The sequence below is a fragment of the Equus asinus genome, chromosome 1 (assembly GCF_041296235.1).
Source record: "Equus asinus isolate D_3611 breed Donkey chromosome 1, EquAss-T2T_v2, whole genome shotgun sequence".
Taxonomy (NCBI): Eukaryota; Metazoa; Chordata; class Mammalia; order Perissodactyla; family Equidae; genus Equus; species Equus asinus.
The window spans coordinates 134,719,703-134,740,680 of NC_091790.1; the positions used below are offsets into that span (position 1 = coordinate 134,719,703).

General features: G+C 38.6%; 1 protein-coding gene across 7 annotated transcripts in view; it reads left to right on the forward strand.

Moving 5' to 3' along the window:
- Window positions 1–20,978, forward strand: part of CDK14 (cyclin dependent kinase 14) — a 550,632-nt gene that overhangs the window by 497,625 nt on the left and 32,029 nt on the right. The window lies entirely within an intron of this gene.

The following is a 20,978-nucleotide window of genomic DNA, read 5'->3' on the forward strand; positions in this document are numbered from 1 at the left end:
TCAGTTGGCTCTTAAAATACATATCACAGTTATTAATAAAATGATAATGTTCTATATAAATTTCATAATGGCACAATTGGTCTGAAAACATCTGAGATTTCTACGTAAGCAGTTGTTTTTTAAGACATATACTTAAGGTACTATCATTATGGGCCATATTCAGATGGTAGTGTTGTTTCATAAATATTTCTTTCAGAATTAAAAATACAGTAAGTACAGCGGAATTCAACTGCAGCTTTTGTCTCTGACCAGTCTTCATAGATTCAGGCAGCTTTCCCTTATTTACGTCAATGCAAGGGAGAAGTGACAGATAATCCAGAATTCGTTGAGTCTGAGGATGCACTATTTGAACTACAGCTGTACTGTCATAGTATTTGGCATAGTCTAACAGTAAAATTCGTTCATACTTCTTAAAATACGAATCATTTTGGAGCAGGAATTCCAGAATGTCCTGATGCCTGGAGCAAGTCCACAAAAAGGGATAATCCACTGTCAGATATTTGAGGACTTTTAAAACATGTATGTGAAAAGCAAACAAAGTGAAGGATCAAAGATAAGAAAACATACAAGGGAGAGTGATTGAGGGGAAAAACATAAGTTCTTTGTAGCTTTGCATTTCCACTATCAGACTTTTAGGTTATACCCTTGCAGTTAGCTAGGTTGGGGAGAAATACGGGAAGGAAAAGAGAAAGAAGGGAGCCAATTGCAGACATTCCTTCCAACACAGAGATTTGGACATTGAGATAGTGTTACTCTCCTTTCATTTTTACCTTTTTTATTCTTACTTAACTAATTGCTGAAGCTTGCATGAGGAAAGCCATAGGTATTTGCTGCTCAAATATCAAGTACTCTTAGAAACAAAAAGGAATGGTACCCCAGCTTCCTAAGCAAAGCACTAACTGAATGAGACAGAAGGAGGGGTCACCCATTCTCTTCAGTGTTTTGAGACTTCCTATTGATGTTGATAACCAAAACATGCGAGGACCTGTTCTCATCGAGCAGTCTCACTGCGATCCATATAGTGCCTTATTTCTTTAGACATACCTTTTTAGAGGGCTGAAATTTAAATTAATAAATCAGCCAGGGCTGCATGCCGACATGACTTGAAAGTTAACTAGAATTTATTGATCTGCAGCCTACAAGCTGTTCTCTGCTGCACTGCACATGAAAAACCAGTCTTTAAAGTCGCCTCAAATTTTTTTAATTACCTCAGAACAGATCTTTTACATCTTTAGACAGTACTGTTGTTTAACTGGAACCTTCTCCCCTCCACCCCTCTTCCCCCCAAATTGGGTCATTAGTGACTAGTGTTGACAACAGCAATAGCTAATGCAATATTCATAATCCATGCTCAATTTTTTGCATTAATGGAGGGGAATGGAAGCAATGGCTTGCCAGGCCAGCTGGCCACTCTTCAGTCCTTGTCTGTGAGGGGTGAAGGGGAGGGGAAGTTCAAAAGGTGGGGATGCAACTAGGAGCTCCTCATTTCTTTTATTAACCTGTTAAGAATCTAGCCTCCCTGAATGTCCCAAACTTCTTAAGCTGTTTCAGTTTTTCACTAGAGACTCTCTTGAAGAGCCACCTGTTGTGTAAAGCTAAGCCCTTCCTGTCAGGTGTCCTAAAAGAGCCATTTAAACTTCAAAGGGGTTTACCTGGCTTTACTGTTCAGACAGTGAGTAGAATAGACACCCCCACTTGTGTCCTTTGTGATTTTGGAAACTTTTCCAATCTCTCCTCTCAACTTCTGTTTTTCTATGCTGAACAGCATCCACTTTCTATCTTCTTCGGTCTGCCTCTATTTTTCTTTGATCTCTCTCCCACACACACACAAACACACACACACACACACCAATGAAGTTTTTTCCTCTATTTTTAAAAATAGAATATTTTATTTCCTCAGTTTCATGGACTTTTCTAATCAAATGTCTTATAGGACATAGCAATCAAACTTGTACATGTTGAGTGAGTGTAGATAGGCCAGTTTCGTACAACAGTAAAAGCATCATCTCTTGATCACTTTTCAAGTCCCATAACAGCCTCATCTCCACCAGCACCTAAATCTCCTCTCTGTCTCTGTCTCTCTGTCTGTCTGTCTGTCTGTCTCTGTCCCTCTCTCTCTCTCTCTCACACACACACACACACACACACAGATCTTCCTTTGGGTTTAGGTATTTTATCACCTGAAAGAGGCAGAAGAATCCTGCATTTTTGCTTTTTTTTCTTTTCTTTTTGAAGTGTGTTCTTTCTTTCCAAGATAATTTTTAATACTAAAAAGAAAATCCAGCTAATACTGGCTACTGGTTAGTTTTTAACACTTCTCTGGTGGAAAATATTGGTTCTACTCATTATTTCCCATCTGTAATCAAGTCCTCTCTCCATGAGAAAACCTTCTCCCCAATCTCATGTTAACTCTGTTTTTATAAACTGTCTTTGATGTGAAACCTTGTCAAAGGGTTTTGAAAGTTTAAATAAATTATGTGCCCTGCTTATTTACCCTCTAAAATAACTCAAATTGATTGGAGAGACATGCCCTCTCTCTATATAAGCTATGTTCCCTTTCCCCTAACAGATTATGTTTGCACATATGATAAATATCTTACACTTTATTATAGATGTTACCAACTTGCCATATATGAAGTGAGGCCATGAGTCCCAAGATCCAAACTGAACTCCTTTTGTCCCATAAAAATCTGGACAGGTGCATATATAATTCAGGGTAACAAGCAATGCTCAAATTATTCCTCTTCTGGTGCGATAACACTTCATAGCTTTTATTCTTCTAACCTATGTTTCTAATTATGTTTAACCTTAAAATGTGTATATTTAACATTGAGATCACCTTCAGGGAATCAGTCAAGAAATAAAAAGGGACCTAGGGTTAAAAGTTTATATATCTATATTTTTCCTATATCTGCCATCTATCTGTACATACATGTATGTACACACACATGTACATATATAATCAGTAACTATCTCCAGATTCTGAATAGCATATGAATTATAAAATTAAGCTGTACCATACGAAATAAAAATTTGTTTTGAGAGAATTTGCAAAGCAGATAATGATGTGCATGTAATTACGTTTTACTCACATAAGAATTCTCCATTTCCGGTCCCTTTAATAAGACATGAAGGTAGCTTCTTTGGTGGATATGAAGTTTGTGAGGTAATAATTAGCTTTGGTGCCTTAGGGTACCAGGTGGAGCACCCTCTCTAAGTGCAGCCCTGTTCTGGATGTTTAGGCCACAAAGTCAAGTAAGCCTTAGTGCCCGTCCTTAGGGATAGCACAGTCTTATGGGGAATATGCACAACAATCAGTAAGTGTTGCCAGAGTAATGAGGACTGTCCTCGGGTGCGCCCAGGAGGCCCAGAGGAGCATTGAAGAGGGCATGTAAATAAGACTGCTGGTGGGACTCCTTGCTTAGAAGGATTATTTTATGCTTCCCATTTCCTTCATATCAATACAAGTCAACAAATGTTTATTCAGTTCTTGCTACTTGCCAGACATTGTGGGAGACAAGCTATAGCTACTGTCTGTAAGGGGTCTGCAGACTAACAGCACAAGTTGTTGAAATTTTATATAAAAACATAGCACACCATATGTGAAAATTTACCATTGGTGAGGTTGTGCCCTGTATTAGAGGCCTTAATATTTTCAAGCACTGTAGAGGGACCAGTAGTCCTAGTTTATTTTTAATAATAATATTCATTCAACACTCTGATTTTTGCCATAAAACAATGTTGCCTTCTTGAACAAGAATCATTACTAGAATATAAATGAAAGGGCCATTTCAGGATACTGAGTAAATAGCCCTGCAACCAGGGAAGCAGTACTAGATCCAAGATGTTGTTTAGATGGGATGAAATGTTGAAAAGGACTTTATTTCAAAATATTCCTTCCCTCTCCTGGAAACCCTCTTCTGAACATGCTCTTCACATTGGGAGCTTCTGCAAGAAACAAATTAGCACCACATTCAGCACTGTTGCAGCCTATTTCTTTGTGTTCTTTCCTTTTTGACTTTCCTTTCCTTCCTGCCACCTTCCTTGCATCCTCTATCCTCTGGCGCGAGCACACATGGGATTCCAAGCATGGAGGAGAATTGCTGATATACTGCAAATGACATTCTACCAGTTTTTAGCATTTCAAGCTCTCTAGGTTAGCACATAGCTAAAGCAAAAAATGTTAATACTCCTTAAAAAGAACATATGTTCCTATCTCAGTGCCTTGTCAAACACACTCTAATCTGTTAGCAATTTTAGACCTGGCCACATCTCTATCTCGGTAGTTTTCTCCATTATATATCGTGTGCAAGTTCAGAGCATGATGATGACATTACAGAGCATATCTTGGTTTTGTTAGTTAGCTCTTACTGTTTTATATGAATGCGCTAACTAATTTCACTATATGGAATTAAATTTTGATGTGTTCTGTATACCCCCATACATTCATTTTATTCCACTCCATTTTCCCCCCTTTCTTTATTGACCCAATGCATCCAGATCTATAATGGGAAAAAAAAATTGATTGACTCAGAGACTAGGGGATTGCAATGTAGTGATTTCACGCTCAGTTGTTGGCTAACAAGGCACCATAGTTTTTATTTAGTGAGGCCCAGTGGCAGGAGATGAAGAATTGTGTAGGGCCCAGCTGCCACGGTTACAGAGCAAGCAGCTTAAAGGGCTTCAGGGTTCCAAGTGTGAGGGGAATTGTCTCTTCCCAGCAGGTAAGGGATAGATCTAGACAGAGTCTGTTGTGTTCAGGATTCTGACTGGCCTGGGCAATTCATAAATCTAAAAAATTACAACATCCTCCGGTTGGGAGGAAGTGGAAGAGACAGTGGTGCATTTAACCCTTTTAATGCCAGGGATGTAAGTAAGACCTTTCACTTACTGGTTCTTTACAAGGGCACATTTTGTGTTTGAAGCGTTTTTTAAAATTCCCCTTTCCAGTTCTCCTTTTAGATTAAAATATATTAGATCAGCTAGTTAATTATCTATTTAGGTGAAGTCTAGTCAGTCCATCCCTTTACTTTTGCTGCTTTATAGCAAAATAATGTAATATATTTACATTATTTTTCAGACAATTGGTGATTTTTTTTTTACGTTGGTCAAGAAGAACTAGAAAGGCCTAAGGTTTATGTGCTGGTTGTGTGTGTACTGGTTATGTGTGTGTGTGCGCGTGCACACACACACACGGGACCACCGCTGAATTTATACATGTTTTTAAACATTTAAACTTTAGTATATAGTAACTTTGGTTGGTCAAATGGCCTGGTGAATTTGGCCTTCCCTCTGTCTATGAAAAGTCGTTTGCTAAGTCAATAAAGGTTCTGAAGAGGAAAACAAAAGACAGTGTTTATCCTATTAAAGAAACTGTTTTCAAGCATGTGAAAATTACAGTTAATGTGGTAAATCCAAGAGAGCCCGTGAAGGACATCTGCTTGATAAAATTAGCCCTCTTCTAGTTTCTCTGTATACTTAAAGATAATACAGTTGTCTCTTTAAAGAGTATTAGAATTTAGATTTTGATTCAGATATGTCTTTCAGGTCATTAATCAAAATTAGGTTTTACTATAATAAACATAAGATTCATATTTCTTGAATTTTTTTGCCTCATTAATGCATAAAGTATTTTTAAATTTTGTTTTTGTGGAGAACTCTCTGCTAAAGGACACAGATGTCATCACTGATATTTCCTATTTAATGCCTTCAGGGTCCCAAGGATTGTATTTCCCCTGAAGGAGGGATGATTTGTTCTTAAAACTGGAGGTCCCCTGGGAAGACTACTCCATTAGCTTCTGCTTTAGTGTTTGGCCCTTGCTCTCACCGTCCTTCCGCCCACACCCTAGTCTTCAGGCTGTCTCATCATTTGGGACAGAGAACTCAAATTCCCAGTTCCAAAGAGAGTCTGATTTGCTCACACTTACAGGTCCAGTGGGAGCATCCTCATCCCATAATCCATTTGTTTCAGATCATATCCTTGACACAGAATGGTCCTGTTCAAAGTGGCTCATTGTTATTCAAATCCAGATACTTAACTATGGATCTCATCATGCTCTCATTCATGCAAAACGCAACTTCACCTGTTAAAAGCCTGAGGGACTGTGGTAAGCTTGTAAAGTGGGGCCTGGACCTGCGTTTCCCTAACTCTAGAGTTATGATGGTTTCCATTTAAAACTATGCCTTTTTTGTTTCCTGATTTTTATTACGCTGGTTGACTTCTTAGTAGTTCTGTTTTAAATAATGTTTGCCATGCTTTTACAGCAATCTAAATAAAACTGGTCTGGAATGGCTTCCTTCTTGGAGTTCCCCGTTTGATTCCAAAAGGATATTTTTGTTCTTTAGCTCATAACAAAGAAGAGGAAAAATGCTTCCCTTTTCTCTCTGCATATTCTTCCTTTGTTTTTTTTTTAAAGAGTTTTTTTTTAAAGATTGGCACCTGAGCTAACATCTGTTGCCAATCTTCTTTTTTTGCTTTCTTTTCCCTCTTCTTCTCCCCAAAGCCCCCCAAGTACATAGTTGTATATTCGAATTGTAGGTCCTTCTAGTTGTGCCATGTAGGACGCTGCCTCAGCCTAGCTTGATGCATGTTGTGAGATCCAGCCCCAGGATCCAAACTGGTGAAACCCTGGGCCACCGAAGCAGAGCGCGCGAATTTAACCACTTGGCCACAGGGCTGGCCCCATATTCTCCCTTTGATCCAAGTTCACGCCTAGATGGATGACAGAATCCACTGGTAACTAAATATGTACATTTCATGGTCACTAAGATGGAAAGAGGAGTCTTAGTTTTGCCCACTTATGATATGACATTGTGGCCTGTAAAGCTCAAAGAAAGAAGTGAAATAGTCTAGAGAAATAGAAATTAGGACCAACATGAGATGGAAAAATCCTTTCAGTATGCAGACTCAATTGGAGTCATACCCACGCATTATATAAAATCAAGTGTGGTGGGCCGGCCTGGTGGCAGAGCCATTAAGTTCACACGTTCTGCTTTGGTGGCCCGGTGTTCACCGATTCAGATCCTGGGTCCAGACCTATGCACTGCTTGTCAAGCCATGCTGTGGCAGGCATCCCACATATAAAGTAGAGGAAGATGCACACTGATGTTAGCTCAGGGCCAGTCTTCCTCAGCAAAAAAGAGGAGGCTTGGTGGCAGATGTTAGCTCAGGGCTAACCTTCTAATCTTCCTCACAAAAAGAAAAGAAAACAAGAAAAAAACCAAGTATGTGTGTTCGGGATTATGGTATTCTTAAACTCATCCAATGGCTTGATTGGCTATACTAACCAGTCAGACTTTCCTCATGTGGTTACAGCTTCTCCAAAGCCCCACAGAAAAACTATAGCTCCCCATTTAGACCACTTATTCATACAGTGTTGTGTCTTGTGAATCGTGGTGTGATCTTTTGATCTCCACAGATATGTAGCAACTTAAGAGTAATTTAGAATATAGTGGGAAAAAGTAGCAACAGGCATTACATTTGGGAATTTTCACAACCAGTAAAAATTCTTTTTTCCTCCTCCTCCTCTTCCTCTCAGCCATTTCATCACTAAATCTCTAGGGAGGAACAATCTTGTACTAGAAGAAATCAATATGATGGGTAAGACTGACATTACGTTTTCAGATTAGCTCTTATTCATCTCTTAGATATCTGGCAAAGCTAAGTAGAAATAGGACATATTTTTTAGCTTTAACAGTTTCATTCATGGAGATTTTATTTCTGGTGTTGGTGTTTTGGTCTAGTCATAAGTCATGTGATGTCCTCAAAAACTTAATATATTTTAGATACAGATTCACCCATTTCCTCTAATCTATAGTTCATTCAACAAATATTTATTAACTACTATGTGCTATGTGCTTGGGCTATCAAGCTTAAATAGATATTATTACTGCGCTCAAGGAGCTGAAAATTGAGCAAGAGAGACATATATGTAAATGTATCAGTTTAATTTAGGTAAGAAGTGCTGTAGCCCAAGTGTGAAAAATGTGACATGGGAGACAGAGAATAGTAACTAAGGCCAGCATGTAAATAATAAAACTGCAGCACACAAATGTGGCAAGCTTTATTAATACCACTTGCCTGGCTTGTGCATGGTAATGATGATGTTTTGTAACAACTGTATGGCCCAGAGGTTGAGTGGCATTTTCCTCACATGGTAAAACTAGAAAGAAGTACCAAACATTTATAAATAAATCCTAGTTATACTCTAAGAATTCAATGGAGGAATTGATGCATCTTTATTGGCAAGATGTGAGTGATGGAGGGGGACTCTGGCTGGGCCTTGACCAATACCGAACTGGTGCAGGATGGGTAAAGGAAGCATAATGAAGAGACCAGTTGGCTGGGGTGAGACATTCTCCTGGAAAGATGCAGAGATTGGGATTGAAGAACCAACAAGAAGCCCTAGATAAAGGGACTTGAATTGTAGGCAGAGAAACTTTCCACCTAATCTAACAGACAATATTTATTGTCATGTCCTTGAGCAGGGAAACAACACTAACGAAATAGTGGGATTTTAATATTTTTTTTAAATAACATTTTCATGGGAGGAGCTCTGATTACACTGTATTGTATATTCATTGTAAAATTTTGGAAAAGCATGAAAATAAGTCCCTTAGAGTCCCAATACCTCAGAAACAATTTTGGTTAACATTTTGGTATATTTTGGGAGTGTTTTTGGTTTTGTTTTTACTGTTCTTATTATTACAAAATTGGATTCATATTTTTACAAATTATTTTTTACAAATTATTAATTTTTTACAAATTATTAATTTTTAAAAATTATTACAAAATTGGATTCATATATATACTCTATATAACTTTTATAATCTGCTTTTTTTTCCACTTAGTAAATCTTGAGCATTTTCCATGTCATCAAATACTCTTCTGCAATGGCATCGTGGTGTATATTCCCTCATATGAATGGCCACAGTTCTATTTAACCAGGCATTGAACATTAAAGTTGTTTCCAGTTTTGAAGTATTATAAATCATGTTGCAATTAAGATCTTTTTATATAAATATTTCCATACATTACTAATAATTACCTTAGGATAAATTTCAAGAAATTTTAACTCATGTTTTGAGCCAATAAGTATAGATAATTGAGGTAGCTAATACCTATTGCCACATTTAAAACACTATTTTAGAAAAATAACATGGATGTAGTATGCCACATAGCTTGTATGAGAGATTCTGTGAGAAGCCATTCAATCTACTACGGAAGAACTCTAGGATAGAGAGGTTTGGTTCAAATCCTGGCTTTCCTTGCTGTGTGACCTCAATCAGATAAATTCATCTCTGTGCCTTGGTTTCTTCCTGTGTAATGAGATAATTCATATGAAGCAATTAGAGCAGTGCTTGGCACATAATAGCTGATATTATTGAGTTGTTGTTAGTATTATTATGGCAATAATTTAGGTTTGAACTGATGAGAGCCTAGAATCAGTTAAGGAGAGGAAAAATACAGAGAGAAATCTTGACAAATCAGTAGGACTCAGCAACTGATTGGCTATATTGGCCAAGGGAGAGAAAAAAGTAAAAAATGAGTCAAAGTTTTTAAGCCTGTAGGAGTGGATTTCCCAGTGATGGAGGTGGCTCTGACCATACTGAAATTGATGCAGTAGGAGAGAGACACAGGCTGGTGTCTGTAGGTTACAGGGTGGAGATAAAGGACATGTCAATTTGGGAATGATCAGAAGTGACCTGTTGACACTGAAGTAGATGAACTCTCTGGAGAGAGCAAAGCTTAGGGTCCTGGACTTAGGACTTAGGATCCTGGCGCTAAGTGGAGATAGGAAGTGCAGGAAGGCAGACAGACCAGCCAAGGAGACTGAGAAAATGCCATTGCCGAAGTGGACAGAGAAGCAAATTGTGGGTACCACAGAAGGATAAATGTCACAAAGGAGGGGGTACTCAGTGATGCCAAAATAGCAGAGTGTTCAGAGGTGACAGGAAATCAAAACTATCACTAATTCTAGTTAATAAATTGAAGGTAAGAGAGTTTGAGTTTTCTTTGTGTATTCTATGATGGTTCTTTTTGTTGATTTTTCTTCTAGCTTCTTAAAACTTTGTGTATTTTAGTCACTATGTTTTCTCTGTCATTTTCAAACGCTACTTGGAAATTCTTTTTTACTCTGTAAATTACATTTTAAGAAAACTTGCAAAGCAGTCAGTCTTCCAACTTGCCCTCTGACAGATCTCTATTTCTCACTCATATCATCTTCAGCACAGTTGCCTAAGCATTTGGTTCATGTAACCATTAAAAATGCATGAACAAAAATGCTGTAAAATAAACAAGACTGCAATATTTTATACAGTAATCACTTGCCAAGTCTCCGCTTTGAAACTGAAGCCATTTTTGTGTCATTGAAGTATAGCAGAATGATCCATAAACAAGATTTCTGTTGGGTTTATATATTAAAACAGATGAAATCGTTTTAAGTATAAAATGTTAAAAGCCTTTACTTCCTGATTCAGACCAAAGCTTGATCCAAAGAATAATTATTGCTCATCCAAAATTTTAAAAAACACAGAAAAGCTGACTTTCGATCCTCAATTTATTTGCTGTGTAAACCTGGAAAACTTTTTCAGATACAAAAACTCAATCACTAACGTAAATCACTTCTTATTCATTCCCCTCTGTGCAAGTTGTTTTCCCAAGATCATTCCATTCTTCTTACATTTTAAAGCGTGGTTTATTGGCACCCACTTATCGCCTTCTAACTTGATATGGAACTCTTACTACAACTGGCCACCAGCCTGCTCGTTACTGGTTACCGCCTATTGGTGTTTCCCGTCACCTTTCAAGTCCACTTTGTTTTGTTTTGGTTTTGAATTTAATTTGAAGTGTAATTTTCCTTTAGTCCTGGTCTACCTGACTTTACATTAAATCATTCTGAGGTTGATTTTTTCCACAAAACATGTGTTTGAGTAATTTTGAAATCTCTTTGTTAGATTCAGCTTAAACTGTTTTTTCTCCTGTTTTTTTTATTATGTCTTGGGTGCCCAGCACAACACTGAGCCCAGATGGATTCTTTATAACGGCTGTTTGACAACAATTTCAAGGAGGGAGTGAGGAGATCCTTTTTTTTTTTTTTTCTCCTGCCTACAGCTGCTCTCAATATGGCTCATCATGACTGAAAGGAAATGAATAAAGATGAGTTATCTGAACTGAAAATCGGCCACAGAGCAGGAGCAGTTTATACGCTGCAACCCGTCCACGAATCCAGTAGGGAAAAGGAAGCCATTGCCATCGTTTATTTATTCATATATTTTTAATGGTCGCAGGATTATTTTTTAAATCTCGTATCTTTGATTAGTGGCCATTTCAAGCATTTGTGAAAGTCCATATGGTTTCAAATGAGATTCCCATGACATTCTGTGCATTTGAAATCATTTATACTGTGAGCCTCTTGGCACAGCCAGCACTTGGAGCGTGAGCAGACCCATGAAAACGCTGTAGATGAAACTAGAGAACATGCAAATAGTGTTTAAGGATATGTTAGTGGTTTGACATGCCATTTTTTGCATTGGCCTTCGTTTGGATGATACTACCTATATTTTATTTTAAGCAGCTATATTTTGTGCATTACATATCTCCAGTGATTAATTTCTACCCTTGTGACTTAGGTATCCTAAGTGTTCAAAAACATTCCAAATAGGGAAACATATGGAAAGAGAGGTTTGAATTGGGGTCCAGATTAGGATGAAGGACAAGCTTCATCAGAGAAGTTGTTGAATCACACATTTCATGTTTTTTCTGGAAGAAGAAAAGGTGTGTGTAAATATGAAAGGCAATTTCTAACTAAAATGATCTCATGTCCCCTGAGATTTGAGGATATGTCACCTAAACTCTGGTCATAATCAGCTTTTATCCGTGACAAGCAAGAGGTTCACTGTGCCTTGTCCTTCAGAAGCCACAAAGTGCTTCTGTTGTACTTCAGATTCATACAGACCTGGGTTCAAATCCTACTAACGTCATTTCTTGTTAACTCTGTATCCAGGGCAAGTTCCTAAATCTCTCAGAGGCTCATTTTCTTCATTTCCAAGTATGGATAGTAACACTGATCTTACAAAGCTGTTGGAGAATTATTGGAGAGACGAGGGATGTCAAGTCTTATTGATATATTACCTTAGAGGCATCCAGCCTTGTGGCATGCTATTAAAAGTGCTGGTTTCAGAGTCAACTGTCCGGGTTCTGACATTTACTCACTCTGTGGCTTTGGGAACATAGCCCCCATTTCCTCATCTAGACAGTGATAGTAATTATATTCACATCTCATAGATGTGTGATGAGAAGAGACTGAGATGATCCATGTAAGGCACTTAGAATAGTACTTGCCTGGTACATGGAACATGCTCAATGCTCTTATATGCTGACCTCGGAGGAGGGTAGGGCAGATGGGTGTTAATGTCTGTGATTCTTGGCACGTCATGAACAAACAACAAGTGGTGGCTGCTGTCCCTGTCATCAGAAAGTAATCCAGTGTGGAGTCCCACCTCACAATGAGCACTCTTGATTAGACACACCCCTGGCTGATCACTCTGGAGTTCATCATGGCACAGAAGCCTCTGGTCTGGCACTTACCATCTGTGATGCTGCTGCCCTTCTCTAAAGCCATAATGAGTTCCACAGCTCCCAAGAAACTTTCTTTTTCTCTCACCATAGCCATTTGCCAAACACAGAAGATTTTGACATCCACTAAGGCATGAGACTTCCGGACTTGTTATATTTGAAATGTGGAATTGGTCACAACTTACATATTAATGGAATATGAAACAGACTATAATTCCTGAGCAGTTTTCTCTACAAAGTAATATGTCCTTTCCAAGATAAGTTACATTATATTGAAAATTATGTTAGAAAAGGAGGACTGTGAGAGGCCATTTCAGGGCAGGTGTATATAGTGAATGACCTTTCTGCCCTGACATAGGTAAAAAACTGATGGGCAAACAGCTGACGTCTTTCTCCAGCTTAAATACAGGCAAGTCATAACGGGATGGGGGTGGGTATTTAATGTGCTGGCTATCTTGAAGCAACTCAGAAAAATTACATTCTTCAACTTCAGGGCTCTAAAAGAGAATGGAAATGATGTTGCATTTTCAGTGATGGTCCTTTCCAAGGAAGAGAAAAACTTTCAATATATGTGAACACTTTCTTTAATACCCAACAAGTGTGATATCCTACTGATTAAAAAAAAAAGCCTATTTCAATTTGTTCCTCATAATAATAGAACAATACAGAGCTGATATTGCAGTAACTAGCCTATAAAAGTACCCTTCTAATGAAAAACAGTACTGTTTGGGCAAATATTTTCTGGCATCTTTGTATTTCCTTTAATTGGAAATGGAAAATGCTGGCTTAGTGTCATGACTACGGGATACTGTGTTTTTTGACTAAAAATAAAATGTGGAGACGATTTTGCCGAGAAAAATGAAGGTGGTTAGAAGATATGGGATGGAGTACTTCTGGTGCTCATATCTAACAGCATCATGGCCCTGAGATTGGTTTACTAACCAAAGGACTCAGCAGGGTAACACCGTTGTCTGCTGTTATTTTCTAAGATATAGTCACTTATCCTCCTTTCTGCCTGTTGCCTCGGTGGTGAAAAAGAGAACATTCTGTAGAGGTGAAGAACTTAGCATCATGAGAATCATGAACACTTGTAAATTTGGAAATGATATCTGAAATCTAAGGTAGATCTAGTTATCTATCACCCATAGACCAGTTATTCAAATTCTATAGTATCTAAAGCGCTGTCCCAAGCTGGACAGATGTGAGCAGTGTCTGTGCTGGGAGCAAGGTGAAGTGAAACTGGCCCATGGGTTGAAGAGCATGGTGGCCTCAGGAGAGAAGAAAGGAAACAAAGTTGAATATAAGTCTGAGTTGTGCATCACAACCAAGAATCCAGTGAAAATAGGGAAGAATCCAAAAGACAGTGGGGCCAAAACTGGAGGCTCCCAATGAACTTGATGGAGGAGTCTGGAATATGCCTATGGTGGTGTTTATAGGGCACCTGCAACATCAGTCATGGATGATAACGGAGCTGTAGAGGCAGAGCAGTAGGTCGGATGAGCTCTTGGTTTTCCTCTAGTTTCCAACTTTTTGACCATGTACTAGTTTTTTAATGTGTTAGTGTAATGGGAAAACATTTTTATAATGTTTAACAGCTGAAATCAGAATTAGTCTCAAGAAGGACACTACTTTTATCTAAAGAAACACAGATTAGAGATTAAATTTAGAAATGAGATCCACCTAGGTTGGAAGAATGAGATGGTGCCAAGATTTCTTCTAGAAAATCCGAATTACTTTATCCAGGATGGAGAGATTGAGAAGGAAAAAAAGCAGAAGATAATAGGGAGAAGGGAGCCATCTGGGTGGTATGAGACCATGTGCTTCTGGCTCTGCCTTCTCCAAATCTTCAGCATATTCCTCTAACAGCATCTGATGTGAGCTGAATTTCAGGTGCATTTCAGTGTGCATGTCCCAGCAGGTGGGCACAGCACAGGAGCCCAGGGCTCCGGGAGCATAAGTAACACCCCGTCCCTGGAATTTACAGAAGTCTTGGGGACTGTGCACTCCCATGGGCTGAGGAATTGGCAGAGTCTGCCTGTTTTACCCAGACCTAAATGTCAGACAAGTCCCCAGCCACCATCTGAGTAATACACATATAAAGGTTGTGTTATGACAGGGAGGGTAAATAAATTCAAATAAGCAACTTGTGGCCTATAAATATTTGTATTGAAATGTTTAGTTCAACAGATGATTGAAACCTATAGCCAACGTTTAGTTTCTAGTCTTGATTTTACTTGTTCAGGTAATCACATATTCACTATATACTGTATCTAGTTTTAAAGATCTTCTTTGTCTATTTCAAATTCCTTTTACTATCTTCCATACTTGCTTTTTCCTTTTCCTTTGCTGTAATATATTTATCAATTCCACTAATGTACATCGATGCTACAGGTTTTACAGAGTACAAGGTATCATTATACAGTAATGCAATTGCTCTGATAGGCCATACATAACAAATGCACACTTCTTTATTTCACAATCCTATCATAAGCATTATGTCTTTATATGCCACAGTTCATTTGTCATGTGACTGAGGGCAGCTGACAAATTTATATATAATACAAAAGATAAAATAAATTATTGACTGTCTCCAAAATCCCTGATCTCCACGAGTACTCAGTCTAGTTGGGGAGAGAGATGTGGAGACCCACATAAACCATGGGAAGACAAGTCCTAAGAGAAGCAGCCTGAAGAGATACAGACAATCGGTGTCGCTGTCCTGAATGCAGAGACACTGCTCCTTTCTTGGAAGACTTGCGGTGGAGCTAGAATTTGATCTGGAGCTGGACGAGTTGGTAGGATTATAGATATTGTGGGTTATGGATATTGTGAAGTGGCTGGGCGGACAGAGAGGAGTCAGGTAGCAGCTGCCCCAGAACAGATTCAGTGGTGGGACAGCCATGGTGTGCTTTGAGGGCAGCACAGGTGGATGGCTAGAGCATAGATTTCTTAAAAAGAGTGGAAGATGAAACTGAAAACTGAACTCACTTCTTTTAGAAACCAAGACATTTGCTGTCTAATTTACAGTATATCCTGAGAAAAACCTGACGGGTGTGAGGTTCCTGAAATGAAGGTTTATTGTGCAAAGCAGTGAGTTTTTCTTCAATACCGGAGCAAAGTGAGAAATAACTTTGTATTTTGATTCAAGGTAACAACACAAGCTATTTCTATGATAGGCCAATCCTAAGGCTGTGGAGTGAAGGTACCAACATCAAGCTTTTACAATTGAATCAGTCAACCCCTCCATTATTTTAACTATAATCTCTTGTTAATAAATGCTTACATTTACGGTTTCAAAACAGTTTGAGGCAGACAAGTTCTATTAATAAATGAAACCAAATGAACCTAAATTGGATTTTAAAATCTAAGATATGATTGCAAAATAAATAGTTAAACTGAATATTAAAATAACAAAGCTATAGATACTGCCACATTCTTCTTGGCATTCAGCACATGGCTAGGACATAATAAATAAAATATTAGTCTTAGTTTTTCCCTCAATTTGTGAGTCAATAATTTCTATTAACAGTTCATAAAATGGCATGTCAACATGAAATGTAAGTACATTTTTTATGCAACACTAAAGTAATAAATTCTCCACAGAAGTGGAGAGAGCAAATTAGTGATTCTGCCTTCTTCAAGCTTCATACTTAAGAAAGATTAACTTTTGGTATCTCAAATGTTTGTTATTTTTTGAAAACTCCTGAAAGAGAGGCACATAAAAGAGAACAGTCTCTGCCTTCTTGGGCAGGCGGGTGGCATTAGCAGGGACAGACTTGTTGGAATCCCCCAGTGGAGGACTTTATAACACGTGGAAACATTAGATTATATATATTCTGACAAAATGGTCTTTCTTTCAGAAGGACATCTTCTTAAAGCCATCCAACAAAAACATCCAAGTTTAAGTTTTCCAAAACCTCTGTTCAAATTCCACAGTCCCAAGCTGACTTCATTCATTCAGTCACTCAACACATATTTAGTAACTGCCTTTTGTATGGACAAGAAATTGCACAGATGCAATGGTCTCTCTAAGCACTGATTTCTCTAAAAATATGTATTTGTATTAATGAGTACTTTTTCACTCTTTATATTCAATATTCTGTCTCCATGTCTCCTAGTAATCATTGAAGCCTTGTGTTGAAGGGAAGTGATTTGTTGTTGTTGTTTCAATGATACCTGGACTTTCCCTTCACTCTCGGAAGGCTTCATGGAGCAGGTAGAAAGACTTGGAGAGGAAGGGGGAGATAGGCAGCAGGAGGCCGGGGAGTCCAAGCTTGGGGAGTGGGCCTGTGAAGGTACCAGTTGAGGAGCAAATGAGAGGAATGAATGAGAGAAGGTTGCTGTGAATGGGACTGGGAGGGCAGAGGACAAGGGAGCCAGGTCCAAGGACACCCAAAGACCTAGGGTAGTGACAAAGAGCAGAGGCCCCAGGGTCAGACGGCCAGGGTCAAATCCCAGCCTTACCACTTACTGACTCTGTAACCTGGAGAAGTTACTTACCCTCTCTACACCTCTGGTTCCTCAGGTATAAAGTGGAGAAAATAATAGTAATAATAACTGTCCCTGCTTCATAGGGTGGTTGTGAGGATTAAATAGAGTTAATGCATATAAAATACTTAGAATAGTGTCACGCACATGGTAAGTGATGGATAGATTTTAGCTGTTCTTATGGGTGTAGGTCCTCTTAGAGAAGGCACATGTAGTCAGAGAGGACAGGCTCAGCTTCGATGTGTGGTGTTGCCAAAGCCATTCCAGACTCTTTTCTCTGGGAAATGTGTGCATGCAATAATACAAATTGCTCATTTTAGTATACTTATGTAATTGTTCCTCAATTATCATCTCAGTCTTCAAAAGACCAAATTTATCTCTCTGTTCCTAAAAGCAGCGCCTGTGTGATTCATGCACACTGCTCCAGCAGTGATGACAGCAATTTCCCTCCTGACCGACAAGGTATTTAGTCAGATTTTATTAAATGTGGTGTACAAGCCTATAGCAGGGGAAAGCAGCAAAGAAGATTTTCTTGCTGGAATGTAGTTATGTTGTCTCCTTGGGCCCCTGAAATTGCTCTTTCTGTTCACTCTGTGTCTTGCTAGTCCAGGCAATCTGGTGCAAGGCAGTGTCCAGGGCCTTTAGAAGCCAGTGCAAGGTTTTGCAATGTAAACATTTCTAATAATAGATCGAGGGTTTTATATTGAGAAGTTTGTGCCCAAGGGGAAAATAATACTGAGGTTATTCTGAATTATTGAGGAACAAGATGGTCCATATAAGAAAAATTTTAGATAAATGGATTTTGCAATTTTAGGTGTACAAACTAGTTGTTATTGTAACCATTTGGTATAAGATGTGTAGGAAACTGATTAAGGCTTTGGGATCCAAAAACATGGGTTTGAGTCTTGCACATAACCCTTAACTAGTTGTGTCATCATATTGTATTTATATTGTCTAAGTCATGGTTTCCTCATTTGAGAACTGGCATTATTAAGAGCATCCACCTCATAGGGAAGCTATAAGGATGTCTCTAGAAGTGACGGATAGCATACAACATTATCTACATAGCAGAACATTGGAAACACACTGCAGTCATGCACTGTGTAATGTTTCAGTCAACGACAGATTGCATATTGACAGCAGTCTCATAAGATTATTACCATATAGCCTAGGTGTGTAGTAGGCTATACTGTCTAGGTTTGTGTAAGTACACTGTATGATGTTCACATGATGACAAAACCATTTAATGATGCATTTTTCAGAATGTATCCCCATCATTAAGCAATGTATGACTGTAAATGTCCAATAAGAGGTGAATGGTTGAATCAGTTATGGTATAGCCATATGATGTTCATTAGCTTAAAAAGCCATTCCTTCACGGATGTAAAAGTAATTACAGCCAGCTGAGATGCAAAACTATGAGGAAGTCTTAACTCTGTGGAGTGGAAACAATAATTATAACTAATGTTTGTATAGTGCTTATATGCCATGTCCTATATAAGTCTTGCACTTATAACTATTCGTTAAATCCTTAGAACAACTGTAAGAGAGAGCTACTATTATCTCTACCCATTTCACAATGAGGCTATGGGGGCAAAATAAGGTTAAGAAACATGTATGGCTAGTAGGTGGCCAGGCCAGAGTCAGGGTAAAGGATTTAGGGGGTTTGTGTGCTGTTAGGCAATAAAGTAGAGTAAAGATGGCTCTTCCAAGTCTCACCTAGCTCTGTGATTTCCTAGACAAATGTAGAAAGACTTGGCTATGTTGCAGATGAATAAAACATACCATTATTGCAATGTTGGCATAATAGCAGCTGGCCCGAAATACAGGTGGAAACTGCCGTGCTCAGAGTAGAAGGACCTTCAAGTGTCAGGATTGACGGCTGGTGATTCTGCCAGCTCCATATCCAATTGCAGAACATTTTCTGCCCAGCTGCTTGACACCGCCTGCCTTTATGGAACACAGACTGTGACGTACTGAAAGAATCCAAGATAAATTTGTAAAACGTCATGTCAGGCCCTTTCTAGTCCTGGTATCCCCTGGTGATCCAAGGTTGGGGTCTAAAAAATAGAACAGAACAGAGAAGAGGAAGCAAACACCAACTTGCCACAGACACATGTAGAGTGAAGGAGATATTTTTGTTTAAAAGACAGACAACTGAGAAACAGTTATTTGATCCCTGCTGCTTGAGGGACAGTAGGAAAAGAGGTATTTTTGTGATCACTCTTCAGCGTTCCCTATGTGACTTGGTTCATACAGTCACAACAAAAACCCAAGCTCTAATAATACATTGCAACCGACCACAGATATGCTGTGAGCTTTATGCACAGTAGTAACTAACATTCAGCTTCCTTTTGATTACTTCCAGGCCTGTGACATTTAGATTGCTGCACATTTCTTCCAACCTCAGAGAACTCATAGAGTCAACAGCGTACATCTAATAATCATGTGCTGACATAGAAATTGTAAGGAATTGGTGTCATTTATCTGTCTTTCATCACATTTAGGGTGATGGGGTGACTGAGCACCATATTAGGAGTCCAAAGACATGGGTTTTGGACTAAGTCTAACCTTGCCACCACTAGCTGTGACCTTGAACATGTCACTTAATCTGTACAAGGCCTCTGGTTCTCTTTCTGTAAAGTGAGTATAGAGTTTTGGATCTCCAGAAGCCTCTCAACTCTAATATTCTATGCCAAGTCATCAGTGAGTTCTGGCTAATAACAGTTTCAAAAGGGAACAGTGTTCATCGTTCTACTGAGTAAAATTGGAGAGCAGGAAGACCAACAAAGTGGACATTCCCAGTGCTTGTAATGCTTCCCTACCAACGGGGCTGGCTCAACTAGTTCTCAAAGTAAGCCATGCATCCCCTTTTCTAAAAGGAGAAACGAATGTTAACGTGCATGTGAACATTTTAAATGTCAAATGCGTCCGCAGTGTTTTTGTTTTTAAAGTTCTTTCTACAGCATCATCATTACCAAAGTTAGTCAATCATGGCATTATTGGGAAATATAAACATGAATGTTTTTTATCTCACGTAGTACTTTACTAAATTTTATTCTATTGCAACATACTTGAAAATTTGTGGTTTGTAGGTTTGGTCAGCGAGTGCATACTTTTTGAGCAAACTAATGTAATGTGAAAGAGCAGTTTTTAGTGTTTCCTTCTACTTATGTTTGGGGTGCCCTTCACTGTTAATTCTACTGATCCCCACAAACCATCACAAATGGACTGTTTGCCAAACGCCTGTTTCCCTAAGAAGGAGGCAGCGTGTTACTGACAGCCTTATGTGTAGAAGGTCTCATGTAGAGAGACTCATGAAATGTGTGTCTGGATTTCCAGGTACATTTTTTTTTTTTCCACAAAAGTCTAACAAATTCATGTAGTCAAATCTTAGGAAAGGAAGTGTGTGTTCGGTAGGTTGAGCCTGCTGCTCGTACAGGCTCAGTGTGTGTCTGCGGTGAAAGACCAAATATCGTCCCAGTGGACCTGACCTAGTTGAACATAAATACTCCATTGAGGAGCGACTGGCTTCAGAATTAATAAAATTTATAAATAAATAGGATGGCCTTGCAAAGAGGCTAAACTTGAAGTGCCTCTTAATTAATTTTTTAAAGCAATGCAGCAGCCTGTAGCTGCCCTACTGATGACAAAATCTATGAAATTAAATTGTTTTGTAGACGGCAGTCAGATTGCTCACATTTTGCAACATTAGAAAATGAATTTAACCCATAATAGGATCATAATACCAAGCCTTATGTTTTTTGGTAAGATACTGATCCAGCCTAGAAGCTGATGGTTGGGACTGGTTTTACCATCTAAGTAATTTGGCGTTTTCCCTTTTTATTTACAAGGTCTCTAAGTTTGAAAATGTTTGTAAATGCATCTCAATTTCTGTTGTTGTTATTCATAG